The following is a 20881-nucleotide window of genomic DNA, read 5'->3' as shown; positions in this document are numbered from 1 at the left end:
CAACTTTAGATATTTTTTCAGTATGAAATGCTTTGAATTTAGCATTAGTATATTCATATATAGCCAAATTTGGATATATTAAAACAAGTTGTAGATATTTAAACAAGTGCCAGACTGCGTTGCGGTCACTCTACATACAGCAAAAACTCAGCCATAATGACTCATTACTACAAGTCGAGTGATAGTTTCAAGGTGTACTTTAAGGCGAATGGAAGTAATTGCATTTGAACGTAAACGTAACGCTGTAGTGGTGGGTGTGAGGGCGGGAAAGCCTCATTCTTAAAAGTAGGTGCCTAAATTGCACTTCTGTCTACCTTTCGGGGATAAAGGCGTGATGTATATTTGTCTTGTCTGTCCCGCAGCGAGTCAGTGGAGACGCTTAGCTATATAACAAATTAATAACACTGCTAACTGTCATCAGATTATTGAATAGACATTTTAGTGCATCATTAATTTAGCGCCAGCGGTCTCGCGCGGTATTTTGATTGCCTCGCCAACGCAGATTACGGATAAATCTTAGACAATTGCGTTACTGCTATGATATATGATGTGGGGCTACTAGTAAGACCATTACGCATAATTGTACAAATGAAGACGAGATGATTTTTTAAATAAAATGCTAGTGTGTAGTAGTTCATTAACAAGTTTGTCGTGTAGGTATCCAGTTTAATCCATTTTCGTAATATACTAGTATGTGCACAGCACTGCTCTGAATATATGATCTTGCGATAATGAATCTTATAACGTTTTTAAAACAAAAATATAACACTGCAAAGAAAACTACTCGACGGTACAAATACTCAAACAGTGACTAAAAATAAAAAATATCAATTTGACCTCTAATAAAACGCACGCTAAAAGATAGCGTCAAAAAAACCACAAAAGTTAATTTAATATTATAGTACAAGTTCAATTTGTAATGTAGAGACCACATTTTAAACGACTTTACAAATTACAGCCCTTTTGTCTCCGTCGCTAAATACTCGCTCATCATAAAAATAAACCCAAATAAAACCACAGAAACAAATTAACGTTTTAAATGTGAAAAGGCTTTACTTTGTACAGTTCAACGACAAAGGAATACAAACTTATCACCGCAAACGGTAATTCATTAATAATTTTAAAACAATTAATTCACAAATTGTTTTTTTACACTGAAAACACACAACCAATGAAAGTAAATAATTGAATATATTATGTGGTAGAGCCACGCTATGGCCAGATAGGTGTGTAGTTCTATTTATTTTATGACCAGGTATTACATACAATATGTTCGGACATATATCGACAAATTCCTGTCAAAATTAATGCACTTATTTAATAAAAAAACTGTACCGTTGTATTTTATTTTACCCTTTTCAAATACTCGTTCTTATATTTAAAGGGCCGCAACTGATCCCAATACTGTTGCTAATGAGCGTTGGATATAACTCGCCATCAAGTAACTTGATCGTTTGCTTGACTTGCTACAAAATTAAATAATTGAAAAAAGAGTTAGGTTATAGAATATCAACCGCCACTGCAACAAACGGCGAGCAATTACTGAAAGATAAGCCATCGCACGAAACAAAGCGACATTTAATTGTGACCACTTGACAGTTATTAATAGTGGCGATGGTATCTCTACCACCCGCCACGTGACCACAGACGGTAAGTATGCAATTAGCCACGCCCGGGAATTCGGTAGCCGTTTTATTCCAATTTATTGGAATTTCGAGTAGATTTAATGGAAAATAAAACGAGGTAAAACTAATGACTTGATTGCAAAGTGCGAGCTAGCGTGCGAGTCGATGGGACCAGCTATTGCAATTTTTTTTTATTCGTACACGGAAAAGTAACATCACAGCACCTGATGGTAAGTGGAGTGGGGTCCAATAGAATGTCGACTGACGAGAGATGATTACCACTCCTCAGTCGACACAATAATACCGGCCTTTTGGAACCAGATATACACAGGCTGACCCCGGAACACGACACTTACGTGGGCCACTATGGCGGGTTTAACACCTAGTGCATGGTGGTCGCTATCCAGGTGGATATACCTACAATATATCCAACCACCGTTAGTGCATATTATACTGGTATATAAGCCAACTCAGTAACAACAACAGCATACCATAATATCTGTAGCAGTACTTCCTGCTGTGCGACTAGCCGAGCCGGAAAGATTTGCTAATACAATATTCTTTGTTACTCTAGTAGCTTGCACTGTGTGTATGACTTAGGTTCTATAAATAAAAATATTTTATAATATTATCTTTGTGGCAGGCTTCACGCATACGAGAATCAAGATCTGACTCTGCTTCATCTATTTAATGCCAAGTAGGTTTTCGGTTTAAGTAAAAGCTGTTTTATTTATTTAGGTTTTCGGTTTGAGTGACAATGTAGCCAGTATTGTTACTGAGTAAAGGGAGATATCATAATCTGGTTCATGTCAGAGTTCAAGCTTGATAAGTATCCAGTACTTTGATATTAAAGTCCTGGGTATTATTGCTCTTTGTGTGACTGTGTTCGCATTCACTCTTATGGAAGTGTGGTTTGTCGTTCATTACTAATATGATTATTTATTTCTATCTACTGATTAGTTTGTTTGTGCCAAATGATTAGAGAATAAATTTGCATGAGTAAGTAATGTTAAAAAAAACAAACATATATGACATCTATATCTCGGAATTGCACCAGCCAATTGCCACGTTTGATACAAATTTCTCACTGCGGGCTAATACTGAGAAGAAAACATAAAAACACTGCTCGACCCGGTATTTGAATTTGAGACTTAAGAGTGATATTGTACTGCGCACGTAATATAAATACGCCACCGAGTCAGATTAGTCCTAGTGTTTAAATATAATTTAAGTCAACAGGTTTGATCTGGCCATCGTAACCTAAATCTTGGAGGGTTCCTACCTAGATAAGAATATCGATGCAGCTCTACTTAATATGTCTTAATACATAATATATCTAATCAAAATGTGTGTCATATTAATAGCATGTAGCTTCCGTTTTTATATTTTGTTTGTATTTATTTGGCATTCTAACATTCCTACATATTTTTCTTACTGTTTAATAAACTGGATGTTGTTAGTCAACTTTGCTGTATCATTTGGACCCGTCAATAAAAATGGGATCATTACAACGACGAACATAATATCTCCACCCTTCCAACAATTGATGAAAAGTCTTACTTTCAAACCTATAACTAATGGATCAGAGTCAATTAAAACTGTATAACAATAAAATGATATAGAGCAAAGGTCAAGATACAACAAACAAAAGGCCAGATAAATTACACGGTATTACACTAAACAGGGCAGTTAGATCGATCTGGGGCGCGATACCGGCTGTCCACCGAGCCGGCGGCGGACGATTAGCGTGGGGTGGGGAGCCCATCCATCAGCCGCGGCCGTACCATCATCCCATTGCTCACTGCTCGTCACCGCTATGACACCAGGATTGCGTTACATAACTAGACACTTTATAGGCACAGCTTTTATTATAATGACTTATATGAGTGACACGTTGTATATTTAGAACGTGTGATGCTTGTATTTTGTTAGATTTTATATTTGATTATTTGTAAAAGACTTGCATGGAAGTAGGAAGTATGATTGTTCACTGGTCTCAATCTTGTAAGTTTATTTATTGCAATGGATATAGGATTTATGTAAAGGTAAAGAAGCATACTATATGATCCTTATACAGAAACAAACAGTTTGCTCAATTCTAAACTTCTAGACCCGCACATACATTCGATTCCCAACTACTGGGTTTGTAGAGCGACGCGAATCAGAAATTTGCCCAATTTTATGTTTATTTTGCGACTACTCGGAAGAAACTTCCGCTTTATATTTCCCTACTCGTGTAGCACTAAGCTGATTTGGAATTTGTCAGTCGCCTGACAATTTGTCAACAAAATTGGGAGCTCGTTTACCTTTGGGTGAAGTTACATATATTTTAAATATAATATTGAGCAATGCTTGTATAAACGTGTATTTCTTTTCCTGTCTGTTAGTTTTAGTACAGCGGACGATAAGACAGTTGTGAAGGGAAGCAAAGTATTTGAATGCTGTAACAAAACTATTAATGTTTCTCAGATATAAAATTTTTTTCGTGTTTGGGTGTTGTGGTTAAATCCCACGTGCTTGACCCTCACTGAAAATTTATCTTCATTATGGACCTCAAATATATTATTTGAGGTTATTTTCGAATAAAAAATGAAAAGATGCACATGGTACTGTATCGAAATTAAAGTTTTTAGCAGTTTTTTAGTTTAAGTTTATTAATTGAAGGGGGTGAAAAATCATGTTTATAATATTTATATTAATCAAATATAATATATTACACGTTACAAAGAGCTTCGTTTAAATTGAGTTTGTGCAAGCTATCAGAGTGTTGGGCCGTTGTGCTCGCTGTGGCCCGGTGCGTACGCGAGTTCGGCACAAATTTCATTTAGTAAGTATTCGCGGTGATGTAAATATTGTAAATTGTTATCAAATTACTTGTTAGGCGCGTCTTGGCTCGCAGGAATCTTACATTTTGCAGGAATTATGAAATTTATTACGTGTCATATTCCCGCTTTAGGAAACTGACAAGTCTTGTTGGGATAGAAGATTTTGAAGTTATGTTGTTTGATTTTAGTATTAACTAAAGGGTCAATAAATAATTATATATTTTACAGTCACACGCATTGTATTGATTTTCTTGTGATGTATATATTGATCAGAACAGCAAACGCCTTCTTTACAGCAACATCGAGACCCAGGACAAATCTATGTTCACAGAATATTTTATACATTTCTTTAAATCGTAGGCTGATTATTGTTGCTTTCTCTACCATTCAACTGGGGCCTTATTCTCTATCCCGCACGTTATTTTGACAGTGCGTAACAAGCACGTAACACAACGCATCATGTTCAGGACTATAGAAATTTGGCTTACAGAATACCATTCCACGCACATTTCTCGAAGAAAACATGACACGGCTGCGTTACGCGTTTACACTATCATACAGAATAAGGGCCCTGGAAATCAGTACTTTACATTTCTGTTTAACCATACAACAGTGTCACGAAAATCACAACAGAAGAGTAAGTATTCGCAACAAAAACTAAACATTTTGTAACAAAGCGATTGTTATATGTTCATTAATAACTCTTGTGAGAATGTTCAATGTGGAAATAAGAACGACGTGTCGATACAGCGCGGTGCGGGCGCGGTGCGGGCGCGGTGCGGGCGCGGAGCGAGCGCGGGCTCTCGAGACGCCGCAATTATAAACAACGAGTGATTACGGGCAAATATACATTACACGAGTATAATGTAATTGTTGAAAACATGTTGAACAAGTACGCAACTCACACAAGACGACTACATATACATATATTATATTACTTTCTAACAAAGTTTCTTTGTGGAGATTAGTATTTCCCTATCTTTCCGTAAGTCGGCAAAATAATAAAGATGTTTATATGGTGCCTACGTGATCACGTTGCCATGTTCTATGTTCCTGTGCATTAGTTTGTTTCCACTTCTGATTCGACATATGAAAACCTATCTCATATGTTTTAACATTACGACCAAATAAAAAGCTTTTATAAATGTTTTTTGTCGGCTACATAGTTAAGAACAATTATCCTGTAAATTTAGCGAATAAAAGCCTCCGGCGAGGGCGCTAATGCACGCGCACGCGAGCTTTCGCGCGTCGTCTTTTATGAGAGCTTAATGTCAAATATGCGCAATGATTCCACTTTAAGGAGCTGTTCCATAGATGACCGCAAATTCTAGTTTGCGACGAAAGACTATATAGCGTTACGTCAAAAAATTAGAAAAATTTAGTAGTCCTTCGACGGTCGCCAAAATAACTTTTATATTATTAATTATTTCCTATGGAAATTTAATCTTCAAAAGGACTTTTATAAATATAAAGATGTATGCCAATTATTTAATAAAATAACGGATATAACAAATAATTTAATAAAATCATTTTTTACCATGGCAGGTGTACCTATATTGCAGTAAAAGTAAATTTAAGGAAAATTTTAATATTCCTAATAATTTGATACGACAATAAAATAATAATGATCAATATGGTTCTAAAAACGCTTGAATGTGTTTATTTTCATAACACATTCGTTTGAAAAGAAGGGACCTATATTACAATAGTATTCATATAAGTTCTGTCGCTCACAGTTGGATATGGAACAGCACCTTAACAATAAATATTACCACACCACGCGCACGCAATTAAATTAAAATAAAGCTCTACGTGATTTTTCCCTGTGTTTTATGTTTTTAGTTATGCCAATAATACTCGCGACCATTATTTCCCACGGAAGCAAATTCAGTCATAAAAAGTGTAAGCCTATGTTAATATAGGACATAGTCTACGCGTGCAGCAAAATTCATCCAAATCCGTTCAGTTGTGTTTGCGTTTATTTATCAAACATACAAACACTTTCACAAATCGGTTTTATAATACGAGTAACCTAAAATAAGAAGTAACATAAAAATAAATATTGAATGTAGTACGAATGCTTTAAAAAATAATCGTTGGTTAGGGAATAAGCATCAACACATTATTCTATATTTACATTATTTTGTTTTCCATAAAGGAATAAAGATTATAAGTTAAATAAACAACGTCAAACTAAATTATATTGTTAAAAGTATGCTTAAATATATGTGAATATTTTTTAAAATCTAATCCTAAGAGAATTTATAAAGGTATATCGTGTTTGCCAACAGATTTTTATTCACTAGGGACGAATAATTTTGCAATAAAACTAAATAATAACAGCCTATTTTTACAAGTTACCTAGATTATACAAAAAATTGAATTTTATGATCCAAATATAAAAAGTATATACATAATTTATATGATGACCTTTAGTAATTTTCCTTTCATATTCTACGAAACGTATATTTAAGAGCTCAGGCGTTTTCCCCGAAGTTCTAGGCAATATACATATTATTTGCGTTGTTTATTTAAGTCCTATGATGTTGCCGAGTGCTCACAACCACGACCACATATTCTGATGTTGAAAAACTCAAATTAGTTTTCGGATTCGAGAAATATACATTTGTCTTAGTCGTTCTGGTGGTACTTTATTTCGATTCGTAGTTTATGGCCTCTTGAGCAAGCGGCCTTAAACAATTCGTTTCATAGTTGGCGGCGCGCAAGCTTCATGCGGGGATATGTATAGATTTATGAATAATTACTTTAAATAACTAATTTAAACTAATTATTCATATTTGTTTAGGTAAACGCAAGCCCACTTCGCATGTAGTGTTCACATCTAGAAGGGCACAATGTTATTGCTACGTACCCTATTATCGCATGTACTACTTTATATGATTTAAAATTAATATTGTACCCAGTTTTGGGAATCAAAAATAAAACAAAAAAATGAGGTCTTAAAGAAAATGTTAAACTCTAAAATATTCCCCACTAAATTATTTATCTGGCGTTGGCTACATGTTAAATTTATCTATACTTTAGAGAAAGGTGCACGGAGTAACAATTTTTGTGACATTTACACAATGAAATTAAATAATCAATATGTCACATTATAAAAAAAAAAATCAACCAAAGTTAAGATAACATATTTCAGAAATATAACGTATTTTTTTTTTATTTTAAAAATACGGTTAGACGATTGTTTTGTTGGGGGTAGCGCCTTAAGTTGCTACTCGATCTACGAAGCACAGACGTTGCTTAAAATGGCAAATCCTCTTTACAAAGTCACCTATTTTTGTTTACTTCGCTGTCTGGCTACAGGGACCTAACACTAGAGCTTAGCACTGTAAACATTTCGAACTTAAGACAAAAAAACAGTGTCGCAAATGTGGTTAGGTAGCTTAGTGCACGATATAGCATAGGGATGTGTTCTCTTGATTTAATTACTCGACATATGAGCTCGAACGTATAATGTTAAAGAGACGATCACAATACGTATTGTCCAGTATTTTGTAATTAAAACTGATTCTGTTATAGGCGTGGCTTACGATCAAGTGAGCAGACAGGCTTATTTACAAAAACATATTTTATGATACAACTACAAATCATTTATAGTACAGGCCGGCAAACGATAATTTAAGTTGCCCCATGTTATGTAATTTCCACCACATATAATTCATAAACATAATACTTTTAATAACGTCTAAATTCCCATAAAATAGCATAACTGTTTAAACATCGACCGGCTTCGGTCTGCTGCGATTGGCGTCGGTATACTGGTCAGTGTAGTTGTCACTAAACGCCTGTCCTATCGTAGACGAGTAACGATGGGCAAGTTCAACTAAGTGACGAGTCTAGTAATTAGGAATAATACTATAATGAATAAGGTGATGTGGTCAGTCGTGCGAAAAAAAAAGAAGAAAGAAAAAGGGCGCGAAACTCAACTGGCTGGCCTGCGGACCACTGCGTCGGCGATACAGTTTTGCTGGAATTTTGCTTAGGATCGGACGGACGTTCACAATCGTTGCATTTCGCTAACTATATTTTTATGTTCGTGCTCTTTTGCTAATTTGTAAAGTAATTTGATCAAAATTGTTGTCTTTTAGTAAATAAGTTAAGTTTTTGTTGTAAGTTCTAAATATTATTTTAGTTTTGAGTTAATTGTCAAACAAATAAATGTTAAAAACTCTAATTCTATAGTATTGTCTCTAGGTTATGGTCGCCTGAGATAGATTTGCACTATTATTAATGTGATAGACGCAGATAGTTTCATTATAAAGTCGTCTTACGAATGAACTTCTGTGAACCTGCCATAATTGACATCAATTACTTCCGCAACGTGATTCACCCCACGGCGAGTTTTCACAGTATGTATATTGTGACTATGTATATCGTGTGCTCGGTATAGTGATGCGTTGAGTAGCTTTATAGCTTTATCGCTATCCATCGCATGCTTATCTCACAGCCACTCGCTGGATGAGAGACAGATACCTCAGCCGACAGCCGCCGCAATGATTTAATTATTTTAATTGATCACCGCCACAATCCGGCGAGACGCGCCGCTGCGGTTGCCGTTCATTTGTAAGCGGCCTCGGTTCAACTTATAGCAAATATTGGGCCTTTGTGACTACGGCTTGTTCAAATTGGGTTATTGTGGGATTGGTTTCAGCGAAGCGTGGATGTTGCGTGCGTGAGGTATGTGAACGACTCGCAACAACCAATATATGTAGCAATATAAGTTACAGCATTGTAATTGTAGGTATTGTAGGTAAATGAAAAACATCAAAATTATTTGTTCAAATTATTGAATTTAACGTAATAATAACATTATCAGCGGAGGTAACATTTTAAAAATGCTTGTGGTAAGATATATTTTATATCCGCCCAGACAGCGACCACCGTACACAAGGTGTTAAAACCTGCCATAGTAGTCTACGTAAGTGTGTCGAGTTCCGGGATCAGCCTGTGTATACCTGATTACAAGAGGCCGGCATAATTGTGTCGGCTACCGAGGGGTAATCATCTCTCCTCAGTCAATATTCTGTTGGACCCCACTCCACTTACCATCAGGTGTAATAAGGTCACTTAGCCGTGCACGAAAAAAAATTACTGTATATGGGGCGCGATGATACCTTATCTGCAATCCTTAAATAGTATACGAGACAAAAGTTCTGTACTTCCCCTTATGCTATACGTGCCCTGCAGTGTGGGTCACATTGCAGGGCACATATAAAAAAAACAAACCAATATTTGTAATTGTATTTAGTTTTTCCCACACCGTTTTGAAGCAAACCGGGATAGTGTAAGTAATAATCGGGAAATGTAGCATCTCTCCTTGTTTGAGACCAGCAAGCTGTTACTTATATTGACAATAACGCAGTATTTTAGTGTCTTTTTTATGTTGTCAATGCTGAGTATACATGTAATTGGCTTGTATGTGTGTACCGTGGTATCATTATGTGTTATTTTATGTATGTTCAATGTATAAGCTGCTGATGTACCATAAAAATAAATAAATATACTCACCATCGGACGGAATGAAATTTCAAATCTTAAAATAACGCAAACTATCACTAAATTAGCCAACATCAGTTTACTACTGCACTTTAGACGCGTAGAGTTAGCTAAAGGATCTCATTAACTAAAACAATCCACTAACATCCATTTTGTCTTTTTGTGCCGTCTTTAAGTAAACGCGTATAGAAGAGAAGAATGTTAAGCTAAGACGTGTGTTACAACAAAGTTGATAATTATTCACAATGTGTGTATTTACAACGTAAATTAAATTTGTGCCGAACTCGCGTACACACCGACCCACTGCAAGAACAACGGCACAAACACCCTTAGAGCTAGTACAAACTCAATTTAAAATGAGTCTTTATAGGGTGTATATTGAACTGAATTTAGCATGCGCCTTTACCTACGTAAAAGCATTTTTCTGGAATAAAAGAATCTTATTATAATCCAGGATGTGTTCTATGTATGAATCATATCTCAGTAAAATCTAATCAGACTTTTTTTTGTTTACAACATGTTTGTTGTAAAGATGGAAAAGACCGATTCAGACACGCATACATAATATATTATTTAATAATTTAAAAAATGAAACCGCTATGAAAATACTGCACTGTTGGGCACGGGCCTTCTCTACTATTGAGAGAGATTAGGCCTTAGTCTACCACGCTGGCCTAGTGCGGATTGGTAGACTTCACACTTACACTTCACTCAAATCGATGTCGAGTTTCTAACACTGACTGTGATACCGTAGAACCAAAAACACAGCAGTTGTTTTCAAATAAACTGAAAGTTTATACGCGATTTGAAGTCTTTATTTTTTTCAACTACGTTTGTGCGTCAAGCATTTAGCAGCCAAGAAAAACAACGTGAAATATGCAATTCCAGGAATGTACACTATGCGGTACACTCGCGGCGGCACGTGAGCCACGTTGTGTATTTTGTCCCAAAAATATTTGAACGGGAACCGTTTTAAATATTTCGAACCGTAAATATTTTCGCCACCGATTAACTCTTACATCCTTATTTCTAGGACTGGTTGAGGAGTCGAACATCAAGTGCTTGACGGTAAAATCTGGCCATGTAGAGTGTTGTACAGCTACTGTTGTGGTTTGAATCACATAGTGGTTCAGGTAAGTATGTAGCCTTTTGGGATCAGTCTGTGTATCTCCAGTTGAAACAGGTCATCATCATCATCATTTCAGTCGGGAATCGTCTACTGCTGGACATGGGCCTCCCCCATTGAGCGCCACAGGGACCGGTTCTGGGCCGCCCTCATCCATCGGACCCTATCGACCCTCACCAGATCGTCGGTCCATCACGTGGGGGGCCTGCCTGCGATGCGTCTCCCGGTTCGTGGTCGCCGCTCCAGAACTTTTCCGCCACAACAGCCATCAGATCATCGAACAGGTCGTGCGAAGGGTAATCGTCTCTCGTCAGTCGACAGTCTTTTTGGACCCTAATTCACTCATTACCAAGCCTCTATAAAAACCATTACAAAGTGAATTTATCACACTAACATATCTCGGATTAGTTTTGTGCAATAACGGTACTTCATAATTCAATGTTTGTGTATTGTGATTGAGAGTCTGTTTATTAATTGCCTAAAATAATATTTTTCGCTCAATATCTACGATTTTAACTTGTTTCGTTACACGTAAATCTTTTTAACTCTAAACTATAATTAATATTAAACCGTATCGCTCTTCAGCTGGAAATATGTTTTTCTAGAAATTTATAAAATACTTAAGTTTAATAATAAATACTCTGATTGATAGCATTTTTGGATTCTTTTCAAGAAACTGGAGTAATAACCGATTTTTACCGTAACCAAGTCCCTATTTAACGTAGGTCAGTGAAATTTGTAGTTCATTCGAAGAATACACGTAGCTTACTTGGTATTGCAATTATCGGTCAAGATGTCGGTGGGCATGCAATGTTTGGGACAAAAATGATCTCCTAAATGCGGGTACATTATTTGCACCCCTACATACTCTTTAGTTATTATTTCGACAAAATATTCGTTCCATCGCTACTGCTATTCAAGCTCATTCAAATGCAAGTCCATACACTAAGTCTGATGTACTGCGTAAGCCGCAGACTAACCACATGAATAATCCGCCAGCCATGAGCGCTTCACCGGCCGCCGTCAGAAGCGGATCGCTCCCACGGGACGCGATAAGGCAATCCCGCGCCGTTGTATCAACCACTACTTTACGACGCAATCGGCTGAAGGTCGCGGCTTAAATCTACAGTAGAAATGTAACATGTCTACGCGTGCATGAAATGTGGTAGGCAGAAAGGTTACTGATGCATATCACCGTGAATATGTCATGATTTTGATTACTGGCCAAGTTAATCGTTTTTTCCACTGTGAACCTGAAAATCTTGGTTCCGTAACTTAGAAACTGCACTCAAGATCTTATAGATTTCTCATATACTCTCCCTCAAAACCATAAGCCTAGAAACATCGCGTCAGATTAAACAGATTCGCGTAATAAAGCCCTTTGTTCGTGACGGGTTGTATTTCAAATTTAATTAGTTCCATCAATTCTCCTTTGTGTTACGCTAGGGCTTGTGTAATCGAACGCAAATTGTTAACGTATTGTATAGACCCTTGTCAAACTGATTAAGGTAAAAAATCAAAGTAATTTATGGTTATTATTCATCTAGTGCTAGCGTTATTTGTGAGACAAATAGTACCCGCTCCAAGACTCATTTTAGGACATAGTATGTCATAGCAATTGCATAAGAACTACCTCAATAGCAAATGAATTGGGAATCATTGACTATAAAATAAAATTGAAAAATTTAGATTTGACAATAACACTATCTAGATCTAGCCAGCTGCATAATGGTACAGACAAAACGGCCTTCATAGTGGCTTTATCATTTTGGTTATTATCTCTAATTTTAGTGTTAGCAATTTTAGTTAATATAATTACTAAGATTATAAAACTGAACATAGTATTCAAATATCTCAGAGTTACGTAGAGCAATTTCATTCAATACTTTATAGTGTTTTAGTTTTTGTTTAAGGATGATCTTGACGTCTACGTCATTTGCTACTTGCTTGTCACTTAGTACGTAGCGTAGATGTATTTCGTGCGAGATACCACCTCTTTAACTTCGGACAAAGTAATATTTAACTTTTCAGCTCCGTATTCAAGCGGACTCTGGGATTCGTGCCTGATGTGGCGATAGCCTCGCACCCTATCACATTATGGGACAGACAAACAGCGCACCAACTTTTTACTACATGCGTCTCTGCTTACCACTATGATAATGAATTTGTGATTTTGTCTATTAGTTATACAAAAAATAATCACAGACACTCACAATAAAAACTAACCCGAACTTTGATTCGATATTAATGCTTTTTCCTAAATAATTTACTTCGACCCTTTTATAATATAATTGTCTTTCTTTTAGTTTGTTTCGAACTCGATTACTATTAACTTCTGATCTGTATTTAAGTAGTGAAATAATGATAGAACTAATTCATAGCAATTAACGTGAAATTGTAGGAACAACTTTGTATTTTTTTTATCTTCAGCGAACTATTCACTAGTAATTGTTATAGTAGGTATGTATGTACTTTATCTGTATTCAATATAATAATGCCATTCCTAAACTTAGGATTATAAATAGATGGTAGAATTCACATAGGCCTTCGAAATGCTTAGGGATAAGTCTACGGGATTTCCATAACATAAATTTAATTTGAGAAAGCGATAATTAACAACGAATACTCAACTACGTGCATTTTGTTTGTAAAGTAAATAAATAACTTAGAAACATTACCGCATTATACGAAATATCACAGAATTACGGAACTATACGTGTAATAATTATTTCAATTTAATTATGTTTTAAAAACCTTAACATCGGCATTCGTTTATCATTAAATTTACCATTCGCTTGCTTGTACAACGTTGAACGATGACCCGTCAAAGAGCGGCTCAGTCATTCAAATAATATCTCAAATGAATAAACGAGCTTGTTTTCGGACATTCATTTAAAACAGACTGAAATTCCTAAATATATAAATAACCTTTACATTGAAAGGATTTCAATAAAATCTAGATTTTTGTCGTTTTGACGAATACAATATGAGACGAAAAGTACTCAAGAATTTTAAGTGACGTAATACATACGATGATTTCAAAGAAATCGATAACAATTAACGAGGAGGCAGTGCTTCAGTATTTTAATGGTAATAATATATTACGACGTATTACAATGGATTCCGTAACACAAAGGAATCACATCTATATTTTATTTACCGCTTCTTCCATTTATTTCTTCACGGAGGGTATGTCATTGTTTCAACAGCGAAATTTGTTAACGGTGGAGGCGTTGATTTATTTAATTAATTAATTATTTATTTGAATAGCCAACAAAACATACACCTTACATAGTTTTTTTTAACAATTCAGTAAGTAATTGCTGTAGTGCTGTTTTAATTACAGGCTGTCACAGCATGAACATTTTATTACATAACAATAAACAATTGGCTGCACCATAAGTGAAGTATATTCTAAATATAAGACTCTTAATATATTTTATTCTATTTCACTCATGGAATTAGAATAGAACTAGAATTACTAACCGTAAGGATTATTGGCACGGATTTTGATCGTTAGTATATCGCAATAGTATCTACTGATAAATTGTATCGGGGATTATTCTCTATATGGGTATAATCCCTTAGCCTTATGGAATCCCAATATTGTAATATTATGTAGTGTAGAGATCTTGGATTTCAGATCGGTGACAACTATGTGGTGTTTTTAATTAAACAATTTTCCCGCGATTGGATCCCTAAGAAGGAGTAAGCGTCAAGCAGGCAGCCAGTTGTAAAAAACATAGTGAAATGCAACATCAGTGAAAAGTATTACGTTGTCTTCACATTGGAGCGGGAAATATTCAGGTAGAGGAAGAAGAGTATCTGATATTTTACATTGAATGATACAAAGTCTATCTTAAAATGCTCTTCCTGAGTGTAAGCATGCACATTTCATTCTGGCATTATTTTTTTAAATCATGTGCATTGTTTATCAACTATCTTTCGCTTTAATGGCAAAGGAAAATATCGTGACTAAACGAACATACCTGAGAATTCTCAAAAAAAAAACGTCGTAGGTATGAAAACTGTCCTAACTCACACTAGGCCAGCGTGGTAGACTATGACCTTAAAAATTCAGTAATAGAGGAGCCCCGTGCTTAGTGATGGACAGTATATAATATAAGGCTGGTATTATAATTATTAAAAGGCTTGGATAGTACATACATTGAAGTTCAATGAATATAATATTGTTTTATGAAAGAGTGTAGCCCTCGAGCGCCATCAGTATTATGCTAGTATATCTAATTGAGCCTACAATGTTCGCTATCCAGGAAACGTGACACGGACAAGTTACTATGTTGATTCCTACTATCTATATATTTATACAGACACGTGCAAAATGTTCCGTTATATCCCACCCGTTTATACTAAAACACGTCATATTCGAGTATTCGACAATTTTTGGTGAATGTTAAAAGAATGTTAAATTAAAAGTCCAGAAAAGCACTTTGAATAATTTAAGAGGCATTTATTGTAAGTCCCATAGGCATTAAACTTTCCGCTTAGCCTTATTTCACAGCTTTAAACCTAAGAATTCTAAGCCTAGATCTGAAACTGATTAAATATGTTAAGCACTACTATTATTTCCAAGCGTAACACAAACAAATAATACATTTACTTAATGTGTTTAGTTTATTCTCAAGGTGGTTATTTTCACTTCGTATACAAATTTAATAGTTATATATTTATGTGCATTTATTTTAAGCAGCCGGTTTTAAGGACCACCTGGAAATCTTTACTGGAGAGTTATGGTCAGCCGTGCATTTCAATTTGCTGATGATGATTATGATGATCTAAATACTAAACAAGAATAGTGGTGATGCAATACACAATTTTAAACATGGAATTAAAGATACTTGTGTATTATTTATAGAAATAAAATAGTTTTTGAGAGCACTACATACATAACCGAATAGCTATAGCAAGTGATACAAAATCTCTTTGAACATGTTTGTGAATCAATCAGTTTTTCTTCAAACTAAGCTGGCATGTTATGACGTTCTGTTGTAAAGTAATACCCTGGTGAAGTAGTAGAGAAGATTTAAACAAATCTCTCAGCACGATGTCGTTGATGTTGCCATTTGCGGAAGAAGACGCGATAACGCCTCGAAATGACTTTATTACTTAAAATGTATGCCTTTATGGCAGCAGGGGATCTGTTTGAGCTCTGCTCCGCGAATATTTCTTATGTTATAGGAACAGAGGCGGTAGAAACGCTATAGAATGGAGGATCAGAGCCCAGATTTGATGATTTTAGAAGCCTAAGGTTAGAAGTAAAAAAAAATGGATATTAATCTCAGTAATTATTTTGGAAATTACTACAACAAAACAAAGTAACGGTTTTTTACCATCTCGTGTTTATCCCAATTTTGAATAATTCTCGATATAAATGGTAGAATAAGCAAATCACGCGCGTAGTGGCAAACAAATTCCTAGAAATAGTAGCAGTACCAAAAATAACATTGAACTAAAAGCTGGAAACAACGAAACAGCGTTCGTAACTCTGACAAGGAGAAATTATACTCGCTAACAATAATCTAAATCATAAAGGAATGTAACATAACGCAAAACTAATGACATTTATCCACAAAGATTCTAATAACTTGTTACCGAGTGAACAGAAAAAAATATTCAATTATTTTTTACGCAACTTTTGCCGAAGGTAAATGAGATAGTTATAATTATTGCGAACTGTTTAATAAACTTAGAAATGGTCAGTCTTTAACTTTGTTAATGGATTAATAATTGAACAATTTGCCAGACTTTTAGTATAATACGAGTCATCGCATTCAATTTAAAGTTTGTAACAAATGTATTGTTTATAAAGTCGTCGCCAACTGCATCTTTCTGCTAAGTGTAAAACATTTTCACACAAACATACAAAACATATTGTTGTATTTTATTTATATAACTATAAGCGACTCAACGTACTTGATTTACTTTAATAAACACGTTATACTACACGCTTATCTTTGAATTACATCTAGGTCTGCAAGCGTACGTCAAGAAATAAACTTAGTCCAAGCGATTCACCGAAATTCATAGCAAAGTTGTTATTTTTATCACCATAAATCGTCCATATTAAATTTAACCGAAACACTACTAATAGTTAAATAATGTAGAGCTTTAAATTCACATTTTTAAAGTCCATGAATTAAAAGATACTGGACGTTTTTATCGCATGTCACGTAATTTACACCCATCTAATTGAAAATGTCTATAAATTTGCAACAAAACGACTAAACTATTTCAATTCAGATTTTATTATTATATAAGCGCATTCCAGCAAAAGTATAAGCTATAAAATCCTAGAAATATTACGGTAGAGGGTAACGCAAATAAAACTTCACCCAACTACGGTCATCGGCACACCTCGTGCTACGTAATATCAATAAAATTATGTATTATATTTAATGTCTTTCTAAAGAAAACTGATTGATACTTTTTACGTTCTTGTTTAGATACAAGTTTTTCTGACTATCATATTATTATTTGGTCTATACTGTATTTACCCTTTGGCGGAATATAATCACTTATATCAATCAGAAAATGAATCATTAATATATTCAAGAAATATATTCAATAATATAGATCTATTACCATTTTTATATGATATAACTCACAATTATTACATTGATTTTGAATTATACTGTAGTCCACAGTACATAGTGCACACCGATTGTTTCAATTCAATAACCACATTGAAAATAGTTTCTGAATTTAAATGTATTTGTTTCCATGCGCATGTACTAGAAGAATATTTGCATAGCGGCACGTCATGTTTTTGATTAGCATATAAAGTATTTTATCCCGGAAAACGGAATAGTTCCCGCAGGAAAGGATGATCGCTTTACGTACGCGTCCTTCGGGAGAATGGTAGAATATACTCCTATTTATGGATACGCAATCGTTCAATTTATTTTGAGGCTATCACTTAAATATTTTGTCTCCGGGGAATATCTATCTCTCTCTATATTCAATCAGTTTAAGTAATCATTACTCTGTCATTATTTTTTTTTTCATTTAAGATACATTTTTTGTGTCTTGAGTGAAACATATGTATGAAAGTTTTATAAAAATACTATGTCTTCTTTTATTAAATTACGCTAAATCTAAATCTCTACTTTTTAAATATTTATATGCTAAAAACAGATGTCGGAGAATTACTTCATTATTATTTATTTATCCGATATCATTAATATGTTTTTTTATTTGAATTTCAATTTTAGATAACACCAGAATGCTTAGAAAAAATATAATTTTGCATTATTGTTTTTAAAATTCATGCATTATTAGCTTGAAAAAAGTAAAGATATTATAATAACATTTATACGATTATAATGTATTTTCACCATTATGTAATAAGATTTTAAAATATTGTTATTATTTTAAAGCAGATTTATATTTCAGATAATTATGAAGTTTTTTTACAGTTTAAATATAAACACCGAAAACACACTACTATTATATCTGTATTATAACATCTCTGTTAATATAATAATGTCTCACTTTCTAATAATAGGGTACAGCAATTTAAATATTATTTTTCATATCCCAAGAACACAAACGATAATTAATAAATTATAATAATGAGCTGAAAACATTATTGTTTTCTCAGCTCTTTCCGCTACGAGTAATTTCACCGACGATCGCTCGCGTTAGAAACAAGCAATTTACTTAAACCCGAATTTAATAGAAATTATTCAATCAGAGCGATTCATATTCGGCGCGTCTAATTTGTTTCGCGCGAACCGTTTTAATTTGGTATAATATTTTGAAACAGTTGGTGATTCAGCAGTTTTTAAATTCAGAACGCCCGATGCTAATTGCTGACTTAATTAAAATAAATTTGATTAATTATATTTCATTGCAGTGATTATCTTCTTTATCTTTAAGCACCTTTAAAATTTCATCGAGTTTAATATAATTCGAATTCTCCGCTGTAATTACATTGAAATGAAGCTTGTTTTTTTATTTATAAGTGAAACGTGTCGATGCATATTCTATTTGCATTTGAATAAAATTCCATATAACAACAACAGTATCCGTTTTCAGTACTGCAAAAAGTTAAGGCATATTATAATATTATGCCTGTAATTCATAAGAAGATGCCTACGAACGGTCCAACTTCGGCGGCCGCGTATTCCTAAAGTAGCGATCACACCGCGGGCCCCACAATGGTCCCTCGACAGCGAGGTTCGCGCCGCGCAATAAATAGGTTTATTTGAAGTCAATTCCGCTCAGCATAATATTATCACGACCTCTCCAAAAGGCTAATCCCATTGGACCGACGGTAAAGTGATTCACTCGGCGTCGTCTCGGCGGCCGCTGAATGGATCCCGGCCTGCAATAAGGTTACAACTATTTCTGGGTCCCTCCTCTTGACGTACTGACCCTCGGGGTCAAGTTGTCACAGAAAGGCCTTTTGCTCAGTTGTGGACAACGAAAGCTGTCGACTATCTCCCCGCGCCGTCGGCTCGCTGACTCTACAATTGGGTTTTATTGAACTTTCTTTAAGAATCTGTTTAAAGATCCTCGTCGCTTGAACGAGATCAACGCCGAGATTATATCCAAAGAAAGCATACCGCAGCGGCAGTGGCGTCGGTACCGACCCGGCGGCTGTTATGTGAGTAATTACAACGTTAATCAAACAGAGTGCTTCTCCGGAGATTGAATGTTTTATTCAGCGGTTATCTGTCGAGTGGTCCGCTCTAATGCGCGGTTTAAACCGCTCGTAAAGTTTTACGCGACGATCCGACGGCTGCAGGCGCGGACACTCAGCCTTCACACGATATGATTCTTAATTAATGCAGCCTGCGATTTGACCGACTCTACTATAAACTGAGTCAGACAATACTTTACTGACTCGATAATGAGCTATTAAATACAGATATTTCAGAACTTTCATTCGAGTTTACCGTAACGAGACAAAAGAAATACAGTGAAGAATTACACATAGAGAAGTTTTGAGCACAATGACGGTGGTACCTAGTGGTGGAGGAGTCGCTGGGCGGTAGTGGCGGCGTCGTCGACGGCAGTGGTGATGTCGGCGAAGCGAATAACTCGCGCGCTCAGCTGATAGCGCGTTCAAAGTTGGCACTTACACTTATCAACACTGCAGGAGTCACCGAGCACGGCGCCAAGAGTACACCCAAACTTGTCGCGGAACAATTAGAGAAACCGCGAATACGCGCGAGGTGAGTGAGAGCGTGCGGGCGCGCACATCGCGGGTCGACACTAGTACGCGGCGCGATCGCGCGACACTCTGCGGCGGAGGCGGGGGTGGTGCGGGGGACGCATCGCGACACGCGGGCGGACGGCGCGGCCGGCCCGGGACACTGCCGCCGGCGCCGCGCCGCCCCGCCCCGCCGCACCGCCGGCGCGCGCACCCACACCCCCGCGCGCCGCCACACACGCGCCGCCCGCGCCCGCCCTGCGTGCGCACCGACCAACGATCGCGCTCGAACCGACCATTTTTACATCTGCACTGTTGTGACATTGAAATTCAATTTTCGATTGAGCGGCCTTCGAGCGGGCCCGAATGAGTTCCGGCCCGACGTTCCGGTCTCGTGTTTGAGCGCCGACGGCCTGAATTTTTGTAAATCATTTTGAGTCTGGCTTCCTTTGTGGGTTCGCGTAATTATTTTGGAAAATTGACACGCGCCGCGCGCCTCCCGCAGCCCCCTAGCACGCACCCTTTTGATTTACATCGCGATGGTTCCAGCGTAAAAAAAGGAACAAACTACGAGCATTCGTAGCGGAGGTTCGTAGCTCGTAGAGCACCC

The 20881-nt window shown here is 36.1% G+C and overlaps 1 protein-coding gene across 1 annotated transcript in view; it reads right to left on the bottom strand.

The window, feature by feature from the left end:
- The window catches only part of LOC115450720 (lachesin), a 118515-nt gene extending 98091 nt beyond the window's left edge, over positions 1-20424 (bottom strand). The window contains exon 1 of the mRNA XM_030178801.2: positions 20085-20424. The gene's annotated coding sequence lies outside the window, so the exon portion shown is untranslated. The remainder of the gene's footprint in view (positions 1-20084) is intronic.
- Between the last annotated feature and the right edge of the window lie 457 nt (positions 20425-20881).

This window comes from Manduca sexta, chromosome 8 (genome assembly GCF_014839805.1).
Source record: "Manduca sexta isolate Smith_Timp_Sample1 chromosome 8, JHU_Msex_v1.0, whole genome shotgun sequence".
Classification (NCBI taxonomy): Eukaryota; Metazoa; Arthropoda; class Insecta; order Lepidoptera; family Sphingidae; genus Manduca; species Manduca sexta.
Note: the sequence above shows the minus strand (reverse complement) of the source record. Positions and strands in the feature narration are given on the sequence as shown.